Genomic DNA, 19,602 nt, shown 5'->3' with positions numbered 1-19,602 from the left:
TCCCCAACGAACGGCGTAACTGTCCCCTCCGCCATTGTCGCAGATTACCGATCGACGGCGAGGGCAGACCGGCGACGACGTCCTCCAGCACAGCCCGAACGGCACCGGAAAAGGTGCTCTCTCTCTCTCTCTATATATATATATCTGCATAGCCGGAGAAGGGCCTTAAACTGCTCTTTTCTGACTATTTCCGTCTCTTCGGCCTGCTGGAAAGGGCCAGTCTGAGGCCGTTTCCCGACCAGTTATCTGTGTCTCTCTAGCCTGCCGAAAAAGGGCCAACTAAGGGCCCTTTCTCTGCCAGCTATCTTCGTTTCTCTGGGCGGCCGGACAAGGGCCAGCCTGAGGCCCTTTTCTAGCTGTATCTCTTTGTTTATCTGCCAGGCCGGAAAAGGGGCTTGTGTTCACCCTTTTCCGGCTGGCTCTCTCAATCTCTATGACCGACCGGAAAGGGGCCTCAGACTGGCCCTTTTTTTCCCGGCCGGGGCTTTCTCTTTAGTGACAAGAATTGTTTTGAGGGGAAGGAATGGGTTTCCTTTCTTTGCCTAGATAATTTGGGCATTTTTTATTGCTACAATGATATTGAATTGCTTCATGAATAAGTGAGCATTGATATGTCAATATTGCTAGGTTCAGATGAGGGAATAAACCAATTTGTCCTTTTATCCTTTTTCGAGGAATTTGCCAAATTGTTAGAACCTGCTATAGTAATAAGAACAATAAGTTTTGTGTAAAACGTAGTCGCCAGAGTGGGAATGAAAAATGGGACGCAGCACGGGAAACAACAGAAAGGGGGATCGGTAGGATTTAAGAAGTGGGAAGCGAGTAGGAACTGGTGTATGAGGAATCATTTAGGAAGCAATATGTGAAATCATATAAAATATTGATAACTTGACGGAGATAAGACGAAAGCTTTAAAGAAAGGAAGATCACTATCAAGAACTATTTCATTCTATTAGAAAATTTCTAGATCACTTAAGAGGATCACACACAAACATATATATATATATATATATATATATATAAATTGAAATAATAAAGATTTTGTACAGTAATTTATGTATGCTTTATCACATGTCACAAAATCTAGGAAATTTATTGATTTTTTCATCTAAAAGACAAACTTATGAAGCAATAATAAAATATATTCATATTATCTCAATATTTGCCAAAAAAAAACTTACATCCAAATAGTGTCATACTTATCATCCACTATAGCAAACAAAAGATTTTCCTCAATGTGAGACTGGTTATTAATATGTTTCAATAGCTAGCTACTGCATGTGTGTGTGTACACGTGTGCATGCATGATGTGTGTGTAAAATTTCAGTTTATATGATTTGCCACTTCGCATCTCTAGGTTGTGTATGTGAATATTGCTAGAATGCAACATGAGATTAATAGCTAAAGTATTGTAGCAGATGAAATGTTGTGTTTACACCTGTCACATGGATATGGATATGGGAACAGGACACAATAAGGATACACTTGTTACGACATGACAATTCTAAAAATTTAAGACAGGGAACACAACTCTATGTGTGTATGCAAGTCCTTGGTACACACATTCGTACTGTATCAATGAGTCAAAAGTGCAAGTTATTTCGAATCAATCTGACACCGTAGATGTGATCTACATGTTTTATTTAGTGTGGGTCGGCCCTTGAATCACTGAATTGTTATGTATGAAAAGGTTTTTCCTGCAAATAAAAAAAATTCAATGGCTGCAAAATTTTTGGCATAAAAAAAAATATTTTTTTTGTCGAAAAAACATAATTCAAGGGCCAATCTTCACTAAATAAAACATGTAGACCGGATTTACAGTGTCAGATTGAGTCGAAACAACTCACACCTATGAGTTTCAACTCATTGTTACAGTACGAACGTGCATACCAAAGACTGGTCCCATATATATGTATAGTCACTAAAATATGAGAACCTGGAAATATAAGAACTAATGCATGAACCATGATTTTAATGGATTTTTTGTTCTTTTCTCTTGAATCTAACCATATGGATGTGATCTACATGCTTGGTTTTATAAGAACCCGCTCTTGAACCATCCGATTTTGATGCATAAATGAGATTTTTTTAAGGCTTTAAAATCATTGGCTCATAATATTCATAAATATTCAAGCATTCAAAAATCACATTTTTTCATCGAAAATACACAATCCAATGGCTGATTACTGCCAAATTCACCATGCCAAGTACATCCACATGGTTGGATTTGCAAAAACAGGGTTGGAAATGCCCATATTTCTAGTTCTCATATTCTAGTGACTCTCTCTCTCTCTCTCTCTCTCTCTATATATATATATATATATATATATATGGGGTCACTAGAATATGTTAACTGAAAATATGTGAACTGAGATTTTTATGAGTTTTTTTTTTCTCTTAAATTTCACCTTATGGATGTAATCTACATGCTTGGTTTATAGGAACAAGCTCTTGGATCATCCAATTATGATTCATAAGCAAGATTTTTTAAGGATTGAAAGTCAATGGATTGGAATTTTCATAAAAATTCAAGCATCCAAAAATTGTGTTTTTTCGTTGAAAGTACACAATCCGACAATTGACTCCTAACAAATAGGGATGCAAATGGGTCGGTTTCGGATCCCAAAATACATTGGGGAGTTGGGCCGGCTCGGATCTAGGACAGCCAAATTTTGCAAATTTCTCTTCCTAGATTTGACCCATTTGCAATCCTACTAACAAATGGACCATGCTGAACACATCTGCAGAGTTAGATATGCAAAAAATGTGTCGAAAATGCATAGTTCACATATTTCCAGTGAACATATTCTAGTGGCCCTATATATATGGGTTAATGGGTTAATATTTTGTGCCTTTGAAGGCACCAAATTATATGAAACTATTGAGCTGAAAATCATATGTTTTTTTTTTGTAAATTAAATCTTATGCATGTGATCTATAATGTTTTTTTAGTGGGAAATGAGTTTTGAATCATATGATTGTGACACATAAGCCGGTTTTTTAAGGGCTTCAAAAATGAACGGTCTACAATGCACTAAAATTTCATGACTCAAAAAACCATATTTTTGGATCGAAATAACATGATCCAAGGCTTGATCCTTAGAAAACAAACCTTCCTGAACACATCTATGTGGTCAGATTGAGTTGATAAAGCTTGAACCTATGATTTTCAGCTCAATGGTTCCATATAATTTTGGTGCATTCAAAGGCACCAAATATTGACCCTATAATATGTATGTATGTATGAGTAATGACAAGCTGCTCAAGGAGCACCTCCACCCACTTACTAGAAGCCATAATTTTCATAATATTTTTAACTTTTTTTTGTTGATCAAACCCTAAAAATATGATCACCTACATTTCTTAGTAGAAAACAAGTTTTGGATAATGTGATTGTGATGCACATATAAGGTTTTCAAGATATTAAAAAAACCAACGGTCCACAACGTGCCAAAATTGTATGACTTAAAAAAATCTTTTCTTTACATAAAAAATGATCCAAGGCATGATTCCTATAAAAAAAACTATGGTGAATTCATCTATGAGGTCTGATTGAGAAGATACAACCTAACCTGTTGTTTCTAGTAGGTGGGTGTAGGTGCTCCCAAAGCACTACAACATTACTCTCTCTCTCTCTCGCTATATATATATGTATGTGTTATATATATAAATAATATAACATGAATAATATCTCAAATGCAAAGTCTTTAACCACTATTTAAAGTCACTATGATGGAAAACAACGTTGAAATTGAAATGTGATGTAATTGATGACAAATTTAAAAGAGAAAGAATGCAAGTGAATAGGAAATAAGCAATAAGAATCATAGAAGGAAATAGATAAAGTTAATGACACAATGGCTACTGTATCCGACACGGGTTTGACTGTGTCCATGAAGTCTTTAAGTGTTGTGTCATGTTGACACAGGATACACTTGCCAAGTGAAGTATCCATGTGGCATAACTTTACACAATAACTTTGTTCTCGTCACGTTTGGCCCATTAGGGTTTTCTTTGATGCATCAAACAATTGAAAGAACTGTTGCTGTTGACGTGAAATAGATGTTCTTTTTGGTAGTCTGACTTGAGGGACTCTTTTCCTGTAGTTTTTGTGAGAGTTGCCTGTGTAGGGTTCACAGTTTTTTGCACATGATGTTTTTTATGATTTTCTTCATACTCCACAATTATACTCACATAAACAATGATGAGTGGATGCCAGGATTCCACTGCTTTTAACAATCAGGGAGCTCCTAGAGGGCATCTAGGAGAAGTCCTTCCGCAATGAGGGCAAGGAAAACCTGCCAAAGCTCTTGTATAATCAATCTAGGAAGACCGTTGATGCCTATTAGATAGATACTCGTAGTAAGCTTGATTTCTGTTTTTCCTTTTATCTTTTTTTTTTGGATATTAATGATACTGTTCAGTATTGAAATGCCCATGAATTGTACTTATAGTGATACTTCACAAATCAAAAGTCGATTACTTATATGAATGACAAGATGGACTGAGTTTTATTATGTGAGGGACCTTTTCTACTCATGAAAACATTATTTTTTATTTAAAAGTTAATTCAATAAGTTACTTTGGTAAAAAAATGCAAAACCAGGTTTGCTATCATCCAAATAACACTTTTCAGATAACCAGGTTATATACAGCTTCACAGTTGTCATCCAAACAGCAAATTCAGTTTTTTAGGGTGCTTAAAAATCAAGTTTTAAACTAGGTTATCAAAATATCAGGTTTTCTTAGCATATCATCCACATGGGGATATACTTTATTTTTCGTCACTCCAAATTGTGAATTGTTGGTGAACTTAATTCATTTGCTGACTATGTCTCATATTATGAAGCATGAGCCGTATAATGAGATATGAAACCTTTGGATCTATTTCTCTGTATCTAACTTGTTTAGCCTTTGTCTCAAAAAAAAAAAGAATAAATGCTTACTTATTTCTAATGTAGAGCTAATGAAATAAGGTCTTTAAACATCTCATCTTATCCCTATTATAAAGCAAAGTACTTATGTTCCAAATTAATGCCCTATTGTGCTCTATAAAAACAATGAAAGTGGTATGCAATCTTTTTTATATTCATATACTTTGGTTAATTTTTTTTTTCATGATAATTAGAGTGTTATTGTAACGACCCCCAAACTGACCCTAAGATAAAAGTGGGAGATTTTTTTTTATTATAAATAAACGTTTTTAACTCATTGCGGAAAGATAACCCATGGATCTGAGGCACATTACAAATTTTATATACAGCAAACCAACATCTATTCCAAACATAAATTTATTCTACCCACTAAATTTAAATTAAATGTAAATAACTTAATAAACCAAATTTCAAGTTCAATAAGTTCCAAAACATTAAACTCCTATAGCGGTTAGAATCTGGGCCACCAAAACATAAACAATCACTCTCTCCAACAAGTCGGTCTCGCCATCACTTTACTCAGCTAAGATACCTGAAAAAGGTTTTAAAAATAGGTAAGAACTGAAGTTCTTGTACGAGACCCTCTTAAAATCTAATAGTAAGGAAAAGAGCATACATAAAATCAAATATAGGTTTAAGAGGGCCTTAACACACAATTCACACTTAAAACAGACTTGCAATATAAACCAATTTACTTTTGGGCAATCACAAATTACATGTTACATAAACCAATGTAAAGTTGATGCATGAACCAAATTATAATCGATGCATAAATCAATGCAGATTTCATGAGTAACTTTTTGGTATAATTGTTAATCATTGCTTTTGAATGCATGTTCTTACTTAATGCAACATATTTAAGTTTCATCTTGTATAAAACCCACAGATAATAAAAATGGGCCAAATCCCGAGGTCCAAGGCAGTCCCCAGTTTGTATCTTAATCACATAATTGTATTTCTTTTCTTGGTATACCAATAACTGTAGTTGAGTTAGGCAACACCATCCCCAGTCCAAGTTGTGGAAGTTCTCTACAATCGTGGCTAGAAACACGAATCACCTAACGGGTTCTTGAGGTAAATAATGCACGCGACGTTCAGTATCCTCATGGTCTCCTCCATAACCGCCATTCAAGGATCTTACCGTTTCAGAGAGCATCCAAGGAAGAAAAATTTAATTACACTATTTAGGTATTTTATACCTTTCATAAATTATTAAGGGTTCTTCACACAAGAACAACATGCAAATCAACATGCATTATCCGATTTGGACCTTCACCCCACTCGGTCATAGCAGTGTAATATTGTGTCACATGTGAAATTAAATCATAAGCATTGTAAATCATCATATCAATGCATTTCACAATTAACTAAATAGCATGACACAATCACACAACTTTTAAAAGGCCCTCAAATAGCTCAATCATAACCATTACACAAATCTAAATCCCTTACATAAGACAAGGTTTGACATTACACATCTAGCTCACATGAGACAAGGCACAAAATCATATTTCGGGCTAATCCCAATCCCAGATTCAAAGCATATAACCAGAATAAGAATTCAGATTTAAACCGCATTTACACAAAAACTCCAGTTCATTTACTTGAATCCTGGATTAAATCAAAATTAAATAAAATGTAGGTTTATAAAATTAACTCCAGATTTAAAACTCGGTTATCAAAACTCAGCTTTAAATAATTAGGTCCAGACTTAAGCCCACCTATAAATTAAGCTTAACTCACTTAATTCAATTCAGATTTAGACCTTAAAATACATTACCGATTTTTAAAGCTTGTTCATTCGAATTCTAAAGAAATCAGAAATCCAGTTTTAAGGCCAATTTAAAATCAGATTTGACCACTAGAAACTCAGATTTTCATTTGATCTAAAAATTCAGAATTAAATAGTTAACCAAAAATCCAGGTTCTAATGATAAAATTCCATACTGAAAACTCTACTTAAACTAGACTTGAACCTACTTAATAAAATCCAGATTTATGATTAAAACAAAAACTCAGATTTTTACTTGATTTAAAAAAAAAAAATCCCTGATTTACATGTTTAATAAAAGCTCAGATTTGTTTTAATTAAATTAAGATTTAAATCATGTTTAACAATGGTTCAGATTTAGTTAGTTAAATTCAGATTTGACTTGTACTTAAACTCCCTGTTTAAATCGATCCATTCATATGTTAAAAAATACCAGTTTAGACCAATAAAATTTCAGGTTTGTCTTGTACTAAGACTATAGACTTAATATGTATCCAAACCGAAGAGAAAATCAAAATCTGTCATTGATTGGAACATATGCTAAATAACATCAACATTTAAGAAACCCAAAATGCAAGATTTGTTCATGAGCATTGGATAAATAAACCGATTCTTTCCCAAAATTTGAAATCTAAACGTGCACAGTCAAATGCCTGATTTTTATTCAGCAACAACAATATGAACTATTCATGCTAATAATAAAATCACAACCATGTAACGGCATCAGCGATTAAATGACCCACACGCATAGTCGGGTCAGGTTAATACTAACAGTCCATTGCACATAACAGTTAAGATATTAACACCCTAAACTAACTAATACCTAAATCTGGACAGGTTGAGAAAAATAAAACCACCTAAAACAATCAATATACGCTTCGTTTGATCATGCTAAAGAGTCTGCACATGCAATTAAATCTAAACCTCTAGCAGCCAATTGATATATGCCGATAAGAAGACAAACTGTACAGAAACTATCCCTAAAATCGACACTTAATAAATCACTCTGTGTACGCTTCACTCATGCAAATCAATGTCTAACAAAAAAAAATCAAAACTGTTCACGGACAGGGAGTAGCTAACATTGGTATACATTAGACTAAGATTTAGACATGCACAAAGAATAGCTAAGATCGTACAGATTATTAAAACTATCAGAATTTAATTATCAAACAATTAAATCTGTACATGCTAAGGGAAATCTCAAAACTCATCAAACAGTCCCTGCTATCAATACCTAAAAAACGCATAACAGAAACAATCAGACCTTAAAAAAAATATTTGGACAGACTGTTAAATCCTAAAGCCCATAGACCTGTTCACGCTAAAACAAGAGCAAATCCAAAAAAAAATTCTAAAATAGCCTAACCCCCTATCCAGAACGCCCCTTCAAAACAGATTTTGGGGTCCTATTATTTTTTCTTAAAACCCATATTCGATTCTACCCATGCCAATCTCCTTACCTATCAGATTAATAGAGAGAATCCCGTACCTTGTTTTGATTTCGATTTAAGGAGGGTACGTTGCTTCGATGGCTGTCAATTCCTCCTCCTCACTCTTGCAGCACCTTCCCTCTCTCTCTCTCTCTCGTTACCCGCTCTTCCTCTCTCTCAAAACACGATGAATGAGGGGAGTACTTTGGAAAAAGATTTTCCAAAAAAGACATCCTACCCATTTTACAAAAAACTTTATTATTTATTTATTTTTTGTTGTTTTACTTTTTAGTAACCTTCCTAATAAAATTTCTTTAGGCCTTTAAACTAAGCCTATGTCCTAATTTTTGTTAAGTAAGACATTTGAACATGTATTCTGCCAAATTCCGTTTTATTCCATTCCACAAAAAAGTCCTTGAACATCTTAGTGCTAGCAGGATAAATAAAATACTTTGATCTGTGGGTTTCACTCATCAACTCTTCTCTGAGAGCCTTTGGAACCCACCATCTTTCCTCAAACATGATGATTATGTCTTCCTCACGATGGAACTGCGCATTTGGCTTTTGAGTACTCTCACACATCGAAGTCTAGATCATCCGATTACAATGCCTCAATACGATATATGATCTTAGGTCACACTCTCATTCATGCATAATACATCCGCCGACTTCGTCTTCAAACAACTGCCACTTGACGAATTCTTCAAGTAAATCCCAACTTTGCTCAATCAAACTGGCGGTTGAAACTGAAGTCTTCCTACTAAGCGTATCTGCCACCATATTCGCTTTTCCCAGATGGTAAGCGATGGAAAACTCATAATCTTTGAGGAATTTTACCAACCTTTGTTGCCTCAAGTTCAGATCCTTTTGTGTGAATATATATTTTAGGCTTTTGTGAACAAAGAGAACCTCAAACTACTCTCCATACAAATAGTGGTGCCAAATTTTCAGTGCAAAGACAACAACTGCCAACTCCAAGTTGTGCGTTGGGTAATTCTTCTCATACACCTTCAGCTGCCTAGAAGCATAAGCAATCACCTTTTCGTGCTGCATCATGACACAACCCAGTCTTGTTCCTGAGACATCACTGTAAACCACAAAACCTCCTGATCTTGATGTCAAAGTCAGTACTTGAGCTAAGGTCAACCTTTTTTCAGCTCCTGAAAGCTCTCCTCACAACGAGGCGTCCATATAAACTTTACTCATTTTTGCAACAACTTGGTCATTGAGGCAGCTATACGAGAAAAATCCTAGATAAATTTATGATAGTATCCAGCAAATCCAAAGAAACTCCTAATCTCTGTGACAGTCTTCGGTTGTTCCCAAGACAACATTGCTTCCACCTTTGCTGGTTCTACCTCAACACCATTGCCTGAGATGACATAGCCGATCCAGCTTGAATTCACACTTTGAGAACTTAACATTAGAGTTTGTGTTCCCTCATTGTTTCCAGCGCGATCATCAAATACTCTCTATGCTCCTCTTCACTTTCTGAGTATATCTAGATATCATCAATGAAAACTATCACAAAATGATCCAACCATAACCGAAAGACTCGATTCATCAAGTCCGTGAAAGTTGTTGAAGCATTTGTAAGTCCAAAAGACGTCACCAAAAACTCATAATGCCCGTATCTAGACCAAAAAATATTCTTCAGAATATCTTTTGCCTTGATCCTTAACTGATGATATCCCGATCGAAGGTCAATCTTCGAAAATACTTTCACTGTGCGTAATTGATCGAACATGTCATCTATCCTGGGCAAAGGGTACTTGTTCTTTACCGTTACTTGATTCAACATTCGGTAGTTGATACATAATTTCATTGAGCCATCCTTCATCTTGACGAATAAGACTGTCACTCCAAGGTGACACACTTAGTCTAATAAACCCCTTGCCAAGAAGCTCCTGCAACTGCTTCTTTAGCTTCACAAGCTCAGCAGGTGCCATACGATACGATGCTCTCGACATCGGTGCCATTCAAGGCATCAACTCAATCGAAAACTAGATTTCATAATGAGGCTCTAATCCCGGTAAGTTCTCTGGGACTACATCAGAAAACTCCCGGATTACGTCCAACTGTTCCAATAATAACTCTTGGCTATCAGTTGCCGACACACTAGCCAAGAACATAGTACACCCCTGCTTGCAGTACTTCAAAATCTTCAATACTCATATGATTGACTATCTTGCATTATGTCGAGATAACCAATCTATACCCAAAATGACATCGTAAAATATCATCTTGAGTAAAATCAGATAGGCAGACAACTTGTGTCTATTAATTACCACTTTAACCGTGGGGAGATACTTAGCACACCAAGTCGATACCTCCAAAGGAGACATAACTTCTAACGCAGTCTCTAAGCTAGACGATGAAATATCAAGCGATCCAACAAAAGAAGAAATAAAAGAGTGGGTTGCACCCGAATTGAACATAACACGTGCAAGTTGATCGATAACAACAATAATACCTTCGATCAGATCACTCTGATCGTTTCACTCTGCAGCTGTAGCGGCATACGCCGTTGGTCATCCTCTGCGCCTGCTGCTGCGGAGGCCTCTGTTGTGGTTGCTACTGATTGCCCTGAGCGCCTGACTTGTTCAGACAATACTGCGCAATGTGCTCTGACTGCTTACATTGATAGCAGATGCCAGTAAAAAGTGGGCACACACTGAAGGGATGATTCTTGTTGCACCGTCGACACGTCTATTGAGTCTTTGTCTATTGTGGTTGTCTCTGCTGATGGCAGTTCTCGTGGTTCCTCTGTTGGGTCTTCTGCTTCTTAGACTGCAGCCCCCCTATGCCTTACCACCAGTAGACTCCACCATTGCCGCTGCCATTGCTACTGTCGCCTGACTTCTTGGACTGACCTTCCTTGAACCGCTCCTATTCTTCGTTCATGACTGAAACTGACTCAATCACATTGCTGAAAGTAGTAGGATGACTGGTCATCACATGAACCTGCAACCCATCCTTGAGTCTTCGCACGTACTTCGATGTCCTTGCCTTGTCATCAGCAAATAGGTTGGGGTAGTAATGCTCGAGAATCCGAAACTTGGAGTTGTAGTCCACCAGTCTCATGTTCCCTTGAGTCAACTCGAGGAACTTCTGTTGCATCCTCTCCCTAGCGAACGAGGAAAAATAAGCCTCCAAGAATGCTTCTCGAAAAGCTTTTCAGGATATAAAATCTACCTCAACGAACATAACTTTTCGGACCGTGTCCCACCACTTCTTGGCATCACCCTTCAGACCGTAGGTGCCAAAGTCAGTCTATCTCTCTTTCGGCACGAGCAAGATGCGAAAGACACTCAATTTCTTTGACCCAGCTCTCAGCGACTTCAGTGTAATATCGCGTATTTTCATACTCAGTTAAATTTGAGATTTTCGAAAATTTGGCTAAGCATAGAAGAAAAATCAGTAGATCCTCGATATTAGACCGATTCTTTTGAGTCTGGGCTTGGCCCAGGTCTCATCAACTAGGTCTAAAGGAGCCACTTAAAATGTGAGAAAAAGTTTAATTTTTGACTATTAAATTCAAGCAGAATTCGAGTGAAATTCAGGTATTTTCGGGCGAATTTCGGAAGTGAAATTCGAGTTATATATCGTTGGATGCGTCTCGAAATTCTGAGCATAACGATATTTTATTTTCCTTGATTCGGGCTACAATTGGCCCGAAAATCACATTTTTTTCAAAAATTGAGCAGTTTATCTTTTAGTATGAGATCCACACAAAATAAGATGTAAACCTACCAAGTATAGGTTTATTCCGTGATGTGATTGGGCTTCATGGATTAGAGGAGACAACTCATTATTTCTTCCAGAATTGGATTCTTTCCAGAGCTACACGATTTTAATCCCTTCATAAGAACAACATAGGGTGTATACTGTTTTTTCGGATCTGATGGATTTGATCCAAATTAATATGGATTTGGACTCTATCCAAGACCGATATTAATCTGGCTTTGATCAAGTTCAAGGCCCATTCAGATTTTTGAGATGGATTTGGATCTTGGATTCGAATCCAGATCTAAATTCATGCCCAACGATTTTCTAACTTTAAATTCATTAGAAACCTTTAAATTGAAGTTAATTAATGTTAATAAGCCTCCCAAGTTAATTTGGTAAATTTTAGAAGCTTCTGGAAATTTATTTATTATTTAATATTAAATAAATAACTAATTTAATTCCGAAAATTTAATTTGACAATTGTTTAGGACTCTAAGTAGAGCCCTTAAACCCATATAAAATCACTTTAGAAGTGTTCTAGTTCAAAAATATAATTTTTGGAAATTTCTAGGTATTTATTTATTAATATTAATTAATTAATTTTAATTAATTTCGAGATTTATTTTTTAGAGTGTTTACGACTCTTAGTAGAGCCCTTAAACACACCTAGAAGCATCTAAGAAGGTTTAAGAAACATAGAGTTTTAAATGAAATAAAACTTTGAAAAAGTCAACTTAGAGAGTTTCAAAAATTTTGAAACTCTAAGAGAGAAGAGAGTTCCAGCTGGGGCTGCACTTTCTTCTCCAGCCCATCTAGAGCTCTATAAATAGATCAAAAAAAAAAAAAAAGAGAAAGAGAAGGAAAAAAAAGAAAGAGAGAGAAAAAGAGAAAAAGAGAGAAAAGAAAAGAAGAAGAAGAAGAAGAAGAAGAAGAAGAAGAAGAAGGCTACCTTCTTCAATCATCCGTCGTTTCCAACCATCCATTAGTGTTCTTTCTTCTATCTTTGTGTAAGGTATGAGTCTTTCTCTTGAATCGAATGAGAAAAAGAGCATGAATTTGTATTCCATGCAAGATTTTAGCAAAAACCCATGAGAAAATAGTAAATCTGAATATTTACTCTAAGATTAATGGTGAAAATTAATGTTTTTTTCCTTTTTTGAAATTTATTTTGGAAAAAAAAATACGTATAAGTATATATATATACAAATATATTTAAAGTGTCGCAGATCTAGTGTGCATTAGTTAAAAAAGAAAAGCATGTATTGCGATCTGCATGTTGTCACAACAATTTATGTGTGTGCTTACTTGTTAATACAAAAAATTTGTTTTGATTTTGGTTTATACTAAAACGTATTAGGTTGCATGTTTTATGGCAAAGCATGTTATGCGAAAACTGAATGTAAAGACCTCTACAAGCACATGTACTTGGTTTTAAATCTGTCTATACCTGCCAATTTGACTGTGAAACCAACAGATGCATGCTTGCTCGACTAAGAATCTGTATATGTAGATAAATCTGCATGTAAAACTGCCTGTGCATGCATACTTAAATGTTTACTACGCATATGCATGCATACCGATAAAATGTTGTTCATTATTTATGATTTCTTTTCTCTGTTTCCGGAGTCTTGACTGGCTCGGTCGGGCAGGCCACGGTCCTGCCAGGCCACGGTCCTGCCAGGCCAGCCATTTTGTCTGGACTGAAGTTTGGTGTAGCCCAGACCCAGCCAACTCATCGGCTGGGCTGGCACTTTGAAAAAAAAGCTATATATGATTTCAAAAAAAAAAATTGTTTGAGTTTTTAGCCAACTCAGTTGGCTGGACTGAACTGAGATAGTTCAGTCCCTGCCAACTGGGTTAGGCTAGGCTGGTTCCTGTTCAGCAGGACACAGAGCCAGCCGACCTGGTTCGGCTGGGCCATGTGCCTGAAGAAAAAAAGGGGTAACCATTTTATTAAAAGGTTCTTAAACCCGTCCGACTGGTTAAAAGGTTTTTAAACCCAGCCGACTGCCAGTCGGCCGGGCACATATATTGGGCTGGCTGGCAGCCCAGTCGAACCCAGTTTCGGCTGGCCTGACAGGCCCTGGTGATCTTGCACAGGCCCAGCCACTTGTCGGCTGGGCAAGGTGATTTTTTTTTATATATGTTTTAGAGAGGGGACTGGCGGTCAGCCCAGCCGAACCCGATTCGGCTGGCTTGTCCTACCAGGCCACCTAGCCCAGCCAAGCAGTTGGTTGAGCAGGCACTCAAAAAATAAATAAATTTATGTACATAAATGCAAGGTCCTAATATATATATATATATATATATATATATATATATATATATATATATATATATATATATATATGATGCTTGCATAGCACATGATACGCATTGTCATGTGTTTGAAAATGTATTCTTCTTTTGAAAAGATTGTTTGTGAAGCTTGTCTGAAAAATGTCCAGATTTCAGTCCATGTACCGGAAGTTCATAACCAGTTTATGCTCAATTGAATTTCGAATTTGACACTTGACCAATTTTAGGCCTATTGTTTGGCACCTAGTTGAGCTGGAACAAATTCAATTATGCATGTGGATTTCCATATTTACTATCCGCATTATGTTCAGCTATATGCACACAAAAGAATGATATCGTATACATGCCTAGACTTGTTATGTCATGCATGTTCGTGATATTAATGCATAGTTGTTTCCTATGCATGAGCATACCTGAAATGAATATGGTTTGCATGCACATAACTGCATGAGTGTACATATTTTAAATTGAATTGGTTCATGAATGAAAGTGTGCATTTGGCATGGTGATGTGAATACATGCATTGGAATGATGAATACATGCATATGGATATTGTTGTTTCATGCACATCTTTGAAATTTGCATCAATGAATGTGCATTGAGAAGCATTTAAAAAGGAATGCATATTGGCATTATATTTATGATTTTTGCTATGAATGCATCGATGATCAAAATGGATCATCATAGGCTGTGCGAGCCTTGAGCACGTGTTGCTCTTTGTTTTAGTTGTTCTATGCATTGCAAAAATCAAATGTGATATTATTGTTCTAATTGCACTATTCTATGTTTCCATAGGCGTTGGTCCCGTGAAGAGTTTCACATATTGATTTGCGAGCTTGTCTTATTAATTCTGCATGTTGAATTGTAAATTAAAGAAAATGAATTAATAATAAGATAAAAGAAATTAAAAGAACAATATAATCTATATTTTCTTGATGTCCCTTCTATAGTATGAGAATCTTGGACATTGCAGTTTTGGGAAACCATGAGAATATTAAAACTCCGTGTGTGTTGTTGTTGCCCTTAAACCGGAAATGGAGGTTCTTCTTCTGGCCACGGTTTTAGGGAGTTTCCACCACTTTGCCTGAGGTTGGTGTGTAGACCCAACTGTTGTTTTGATATACCAAGAAAGTGACACTTGTGGATGCTGATTTCTCTGGTGTCCCGATATTAAATGCTGATTTCTAATGTTCTGATGGATGATGTTGATTCCTGATATCGGTCGAGAGATAAGTTTGGAACGCAGTAATAAAATACAACTTATGTGCTAAGTTACTCTGAGAACCCTACTTGACCTTGGAAATTTTTACTTGTTTGGAGTATCCGCGGGCAACGGTAATTAAAAAGATGAATTTAAATTGTGTGCATCTAATAGGGACATGTATATGAAAAGAAAACTCTTATAAAAGATAATAATTTATTCATGCATTGCACTGAAATCATGCATATTCTTGTTATTCATTAGATCATGCATATTTACTTATTCTTTTAATTTTGATATATTGGTTAATACATGATGTTTATTCTCTAATGCATGTAAAATGTCTTTAATGCTTAAATTGTGGTCCCTATTGATAGTAATTGTTCCCTCTTGCATAAATAGTTAATTGAGTTGTGAATTTATCATAATTGCATCCCTCTAAAATATTGCATAAATCTTATTTATGTTTTCTTTACTTATTTGTTTTATTAGAGGGATTCATACACAAAATTCTTTGGTTTCTGACACCCCTACTTTTATGTTTTTCACAGCCTCAGTGGCCCAGTGAAGCGACTTGCTTTTGTGAGGAGCTATGAGGAGACCACACGATTACTTGACAGATTCTTTTGGACAACGTAACTCTTCTTTTTGCTTTATTTACATGTTATTTGCTTATGTCTCAGACTTTATGCATTTTATTAAATAAAGTTTGGGTTTGGTATGGTTGAAAATATGAGTATAAGATCGCTTGTGGTGGTGGTTGTGTTTAACTGTAAGGGCTCCAGATTTCTGTGATTGTTTTCACACTTGTTTGAAAAAAAAATTTTGCCACTTTTTCATGGGTATGAGTTGGGGTCATTACATTCAGGGTCGACTTTTACAAAAAAAGTCAGTGGATCCAACTTTAGAAACTTCTCATATATAATATCTCGTGGAATTTTTCCAATTATAAATTTAATAAATATGATTTTATTAAATAAACATATATTTTTTGCTGCCTTATATATATATATATAGGGACTGACGTTAATTTGGACATGAGTCATGGATTCATTGGCCGAGACCCATAGTCCATCCATGATAAGATAAATAAGTTTTAAAATAAATAACAAATTAAACTATATAATAAAGATAAGATATATATATATATATATATATATATATATATATATATATATATATATATATATATATATATATATATATATATATATATATATATATATATATAAAGAGTTAGATTAGGAGTTCTAAATAGAACTCTATCTAATTCTAGAAGGGGCGTCCCCTCCTTATTAGGGAGTCCTAGTTGCTTTATAAAAAAGAAAGGGGCGTGAGCTGTAAAACCCATGAAAAAAATGTGTATGTTGGGTCCGGGTCGGATCCGGATCCGACCCGGACCCAGGCACCCGACGCCCTCCGTCGTGCTTACTTAAAGCACGCAGGGGGGCAAGGATTTCTCATTCGAGAAACATTGTGCCTCCGCTCTCTCTCTCTCTCGTCATTCTCCTGATGTCTCGCCGGAGAGCCAACCGACAACCCCCCGTGCTCGTCTCTCTCTCTCTCTGTTACCCTCGCTCCCCCTCTTCCCTCTGACTCCCATCTCTCCTTGCTGCCGGTAACCCCACCTCTTGTTTGGTTAATCCTCCGACGAGCCTCGTCCGACCTCTCTTCTCTTCCTCCCCGATCTCTCTCCTTTTATCCCTGCGTGCGTCGGCAGCGCCCAGCCAGCACACTCCTCTCTTGCTCTTGCTCGTCGTGTTCCGGTCACCCGACATCGGCAACCCCAATCTGACGCTCTTTAAGGTAACCACTCACTCTCCCTCTCTTCTTTTCGTTGTCTTCTTCTTCTTTTTTCTCAGTTTCTTTTTGGTCGACTAGCAAGCCCCTGCCTGTCAGTTTTTCGGTAGGCCGATAGGGGTGATGCCCCTGCCGCCTGAGTCTTGGTCGACCGATAGGGGCGAAAGCCCCTGTCGCCCGAGTTTTGGTAGGCTGGCCCCTGCCTGTATTTTTTTCGGCAGGTCGGTAGGGGCGATACCCCCTGCCACCTGCATATAGTCGATCGGCAGGGGCTTTTAGCCCCTGCCTCCCATTTTTCTGGCAGGTCGGTAGGGGCAACATCCCCCTGCTGCCTGTGATAAGGCTTTCGACACAGACCTTTTGCCCCTGTCGCTTGAGTATTTTTGGCAGGTAGGGCTCCTACCCCCGGTCCTCTCCTTTTTGCAGTGGAGGGGCCAAGCCCCCTCCCTGCCTCCCTGTTTTCTTCTTCCTTATGCAGTGGAGGGACCGAGCCCCCTCCCTGACTACTATTTCCCTTTCGCAAAAGGAGTGGTCTAGTCCCTCCTTGTGTCCCACCACTTCTTGGCATCGCCTTTCAGACGATACATGGCAAAAACAGTCTTCCTGTCCTCAGGAACAAGCAGGATGTCAAACGCCTACTTGGTTTCTTCGACCCAGCTCTCCGCGGCCTCTGGGTCAGCCTTCCCCAAAAAAGTTGGTGGATCCAACTTCAGGAATTTCTCAAATGTGACATGGTTGGGGTTCAAAACAAACTCGGCAGGCTGGACACAAGTAGGTGGTGGCGCCGCCTGTGCCTGCATGTGAGTAGCCATGCTCTCGGTCAAAGTGTGGAGGGCATTCATCATGAAGTCCCTCTGCTCCTGCCAGTCAGCGGGAGCGGCAACGGCCGAAGGCGAGGCTCTCGTACGTTGATACATCTACAACAATTTTTTTTATTGAAGGTCATATGCTGATCGATCCTACCCTCCTAGGATTGATCTCAAATAAAATGACATTAATATAATCACATTATCATTCTTAATATACACCAAAAGAAGCTTACTTTTAGCTATACTAGCATGTCTTTAAACACTCTTAACAATACTAACTAACCTTACTAGTGATGGTGACTGCTCTAGAGCACGAGGCTTGACTTGCCAACAATTTGGACAGGGCTCACTTACCAAAAAGGAAAACTTGATACAAAAAGATGGTAAAGTGTAAGATTTTGTAGTGTGCTATGATACCAAAGTTGTAACGGCCCCAACTCCGACCCGTTAAAAAGTGACATTTTTTTTTGAAAACTATTGCGGAAACATTCCAAGAGACCCGGGGCCTTACAGTCGTAATCACATCCACAACCACAAATCACATCCACAACCACAAGGGATCTTACCTTATCATAGTTGAAAGCAATCCAATTTTATTCAATAAAATATTAAATGTCTAGAAACATGAACATGAATAATAATAACAATAACGATAACAATAATAAGAACAAGTCTCTAAAGTAGAGCTCTTTTGTCTAAACTGAACACTGTCTAGCAGTCATGTAGCCCCCGTAGCTCCTTGGAATAGCAAGTCCCATTACTGAGTCTCAGAAACTGCGAAAAACACAAGTAGGGTATCAGAATGCGAGATCCTGCGTTAATCACTATCTCATGCTTCAATTGATCATTTATGCATTCTAAGAACAAGAATTATGTAACCGAGAATATCATATTTCAGAAAGCAATAAAGTTGCATGATCTAATGTAGAACAGTAAGACGCATGAATTCAATGCACATGCATGAATAATTTATTAAGTTATTATCAGAGTTTTCTTTCTATATATATGTTCTTATTTAATGCACACATTTTTGTTTCTCTTTTTATTTCTATAACCCGTGTATACTCAAAATGGGTAAATAATTCCCGAGTTCAAGTTGGATCCCCAGTGGTAGCTTAACACACAAATTGTTGTTTTAATACTGAGTTTCCTACTTAGCCCTCAACCGACTTTAGGATTCAACACCATTCATCGGAACATTATAATTCAACATCTAATGTCGGAACATTAGGGAAATCAGTATCCACTAATGCCACTTTCTTAGTATACCAATAACAACAGCTGTCTCTATACACCACCCTAGGCAAAGTGACAGAATCTTCCTAAAACCGTGGCCGGGAGGTGAATCACCTAGTTGGGTCTAGGGGCACACTCGCATACGGAGTTTTAGTATCCTCACGGTTCTCCAAAACCGTAGTCGAGGATTCCCACACTAAAGAAGGGACATCCAGGAGAACATTAATTACACTGTTTTCTCGTTTGTCTTTTTATTTACATTAATAATTTATTTAAATTCTTTGTTTCGTAGTTTAACATGCAAAAAGACTAAACATTCGTTTCACAATTCAACATGCGAAACTCATCACGGGTTCACAGTCCGTTGTCACATGAAACAATGCAATTAGTT

General features: G+C 37.1%; 1 protein-coding gene across 2 annotated transcripts in view; it reads left to right on the top strand.

Moving 5' to 3' along the window:
- The window catches only part of LOC149821525 (S-adenosyl-L-methionine-dependent methyltransferases superfamily protein), an 88,163-nt gene that overhangs the window by 7 nt on the left and 68,554 nt on the right, over positions 1–19,602 (top strand). For both annotated transcript variants that reach the window (XM_089983264.1, XM_089983263.1), the window contains exon 1: positions 1–113. This exon is cut by the window's left edge and continues 7 nt beyond it. The gene's annotated coding sequence lies outside the window, so the exon portion shown is untranslated. The remainder of the gene's footprint in view (positions 114–19,602) is intronic.

This window comes from Nuphar pumila, chromosome 12 (assembly GCF_984573655.1).
Source record: "Nuphar pumila chromosome 12, dmNupPumi1.hap1.1, whole genome shotgun sequence".
Classification (NCBI taxonomy): Eukaryota; Viridiplantae; Streptophyta; class Magnoliopsida; order Nymphaeales; family Nymphaeaceae; genus Nuphar; species Nuphar pumila.
The sequence above is the reverse complement of the archived record's forward strand: the minus strand, read 5'-3'. Positions and strand labels throughout refer to the sequence as shown.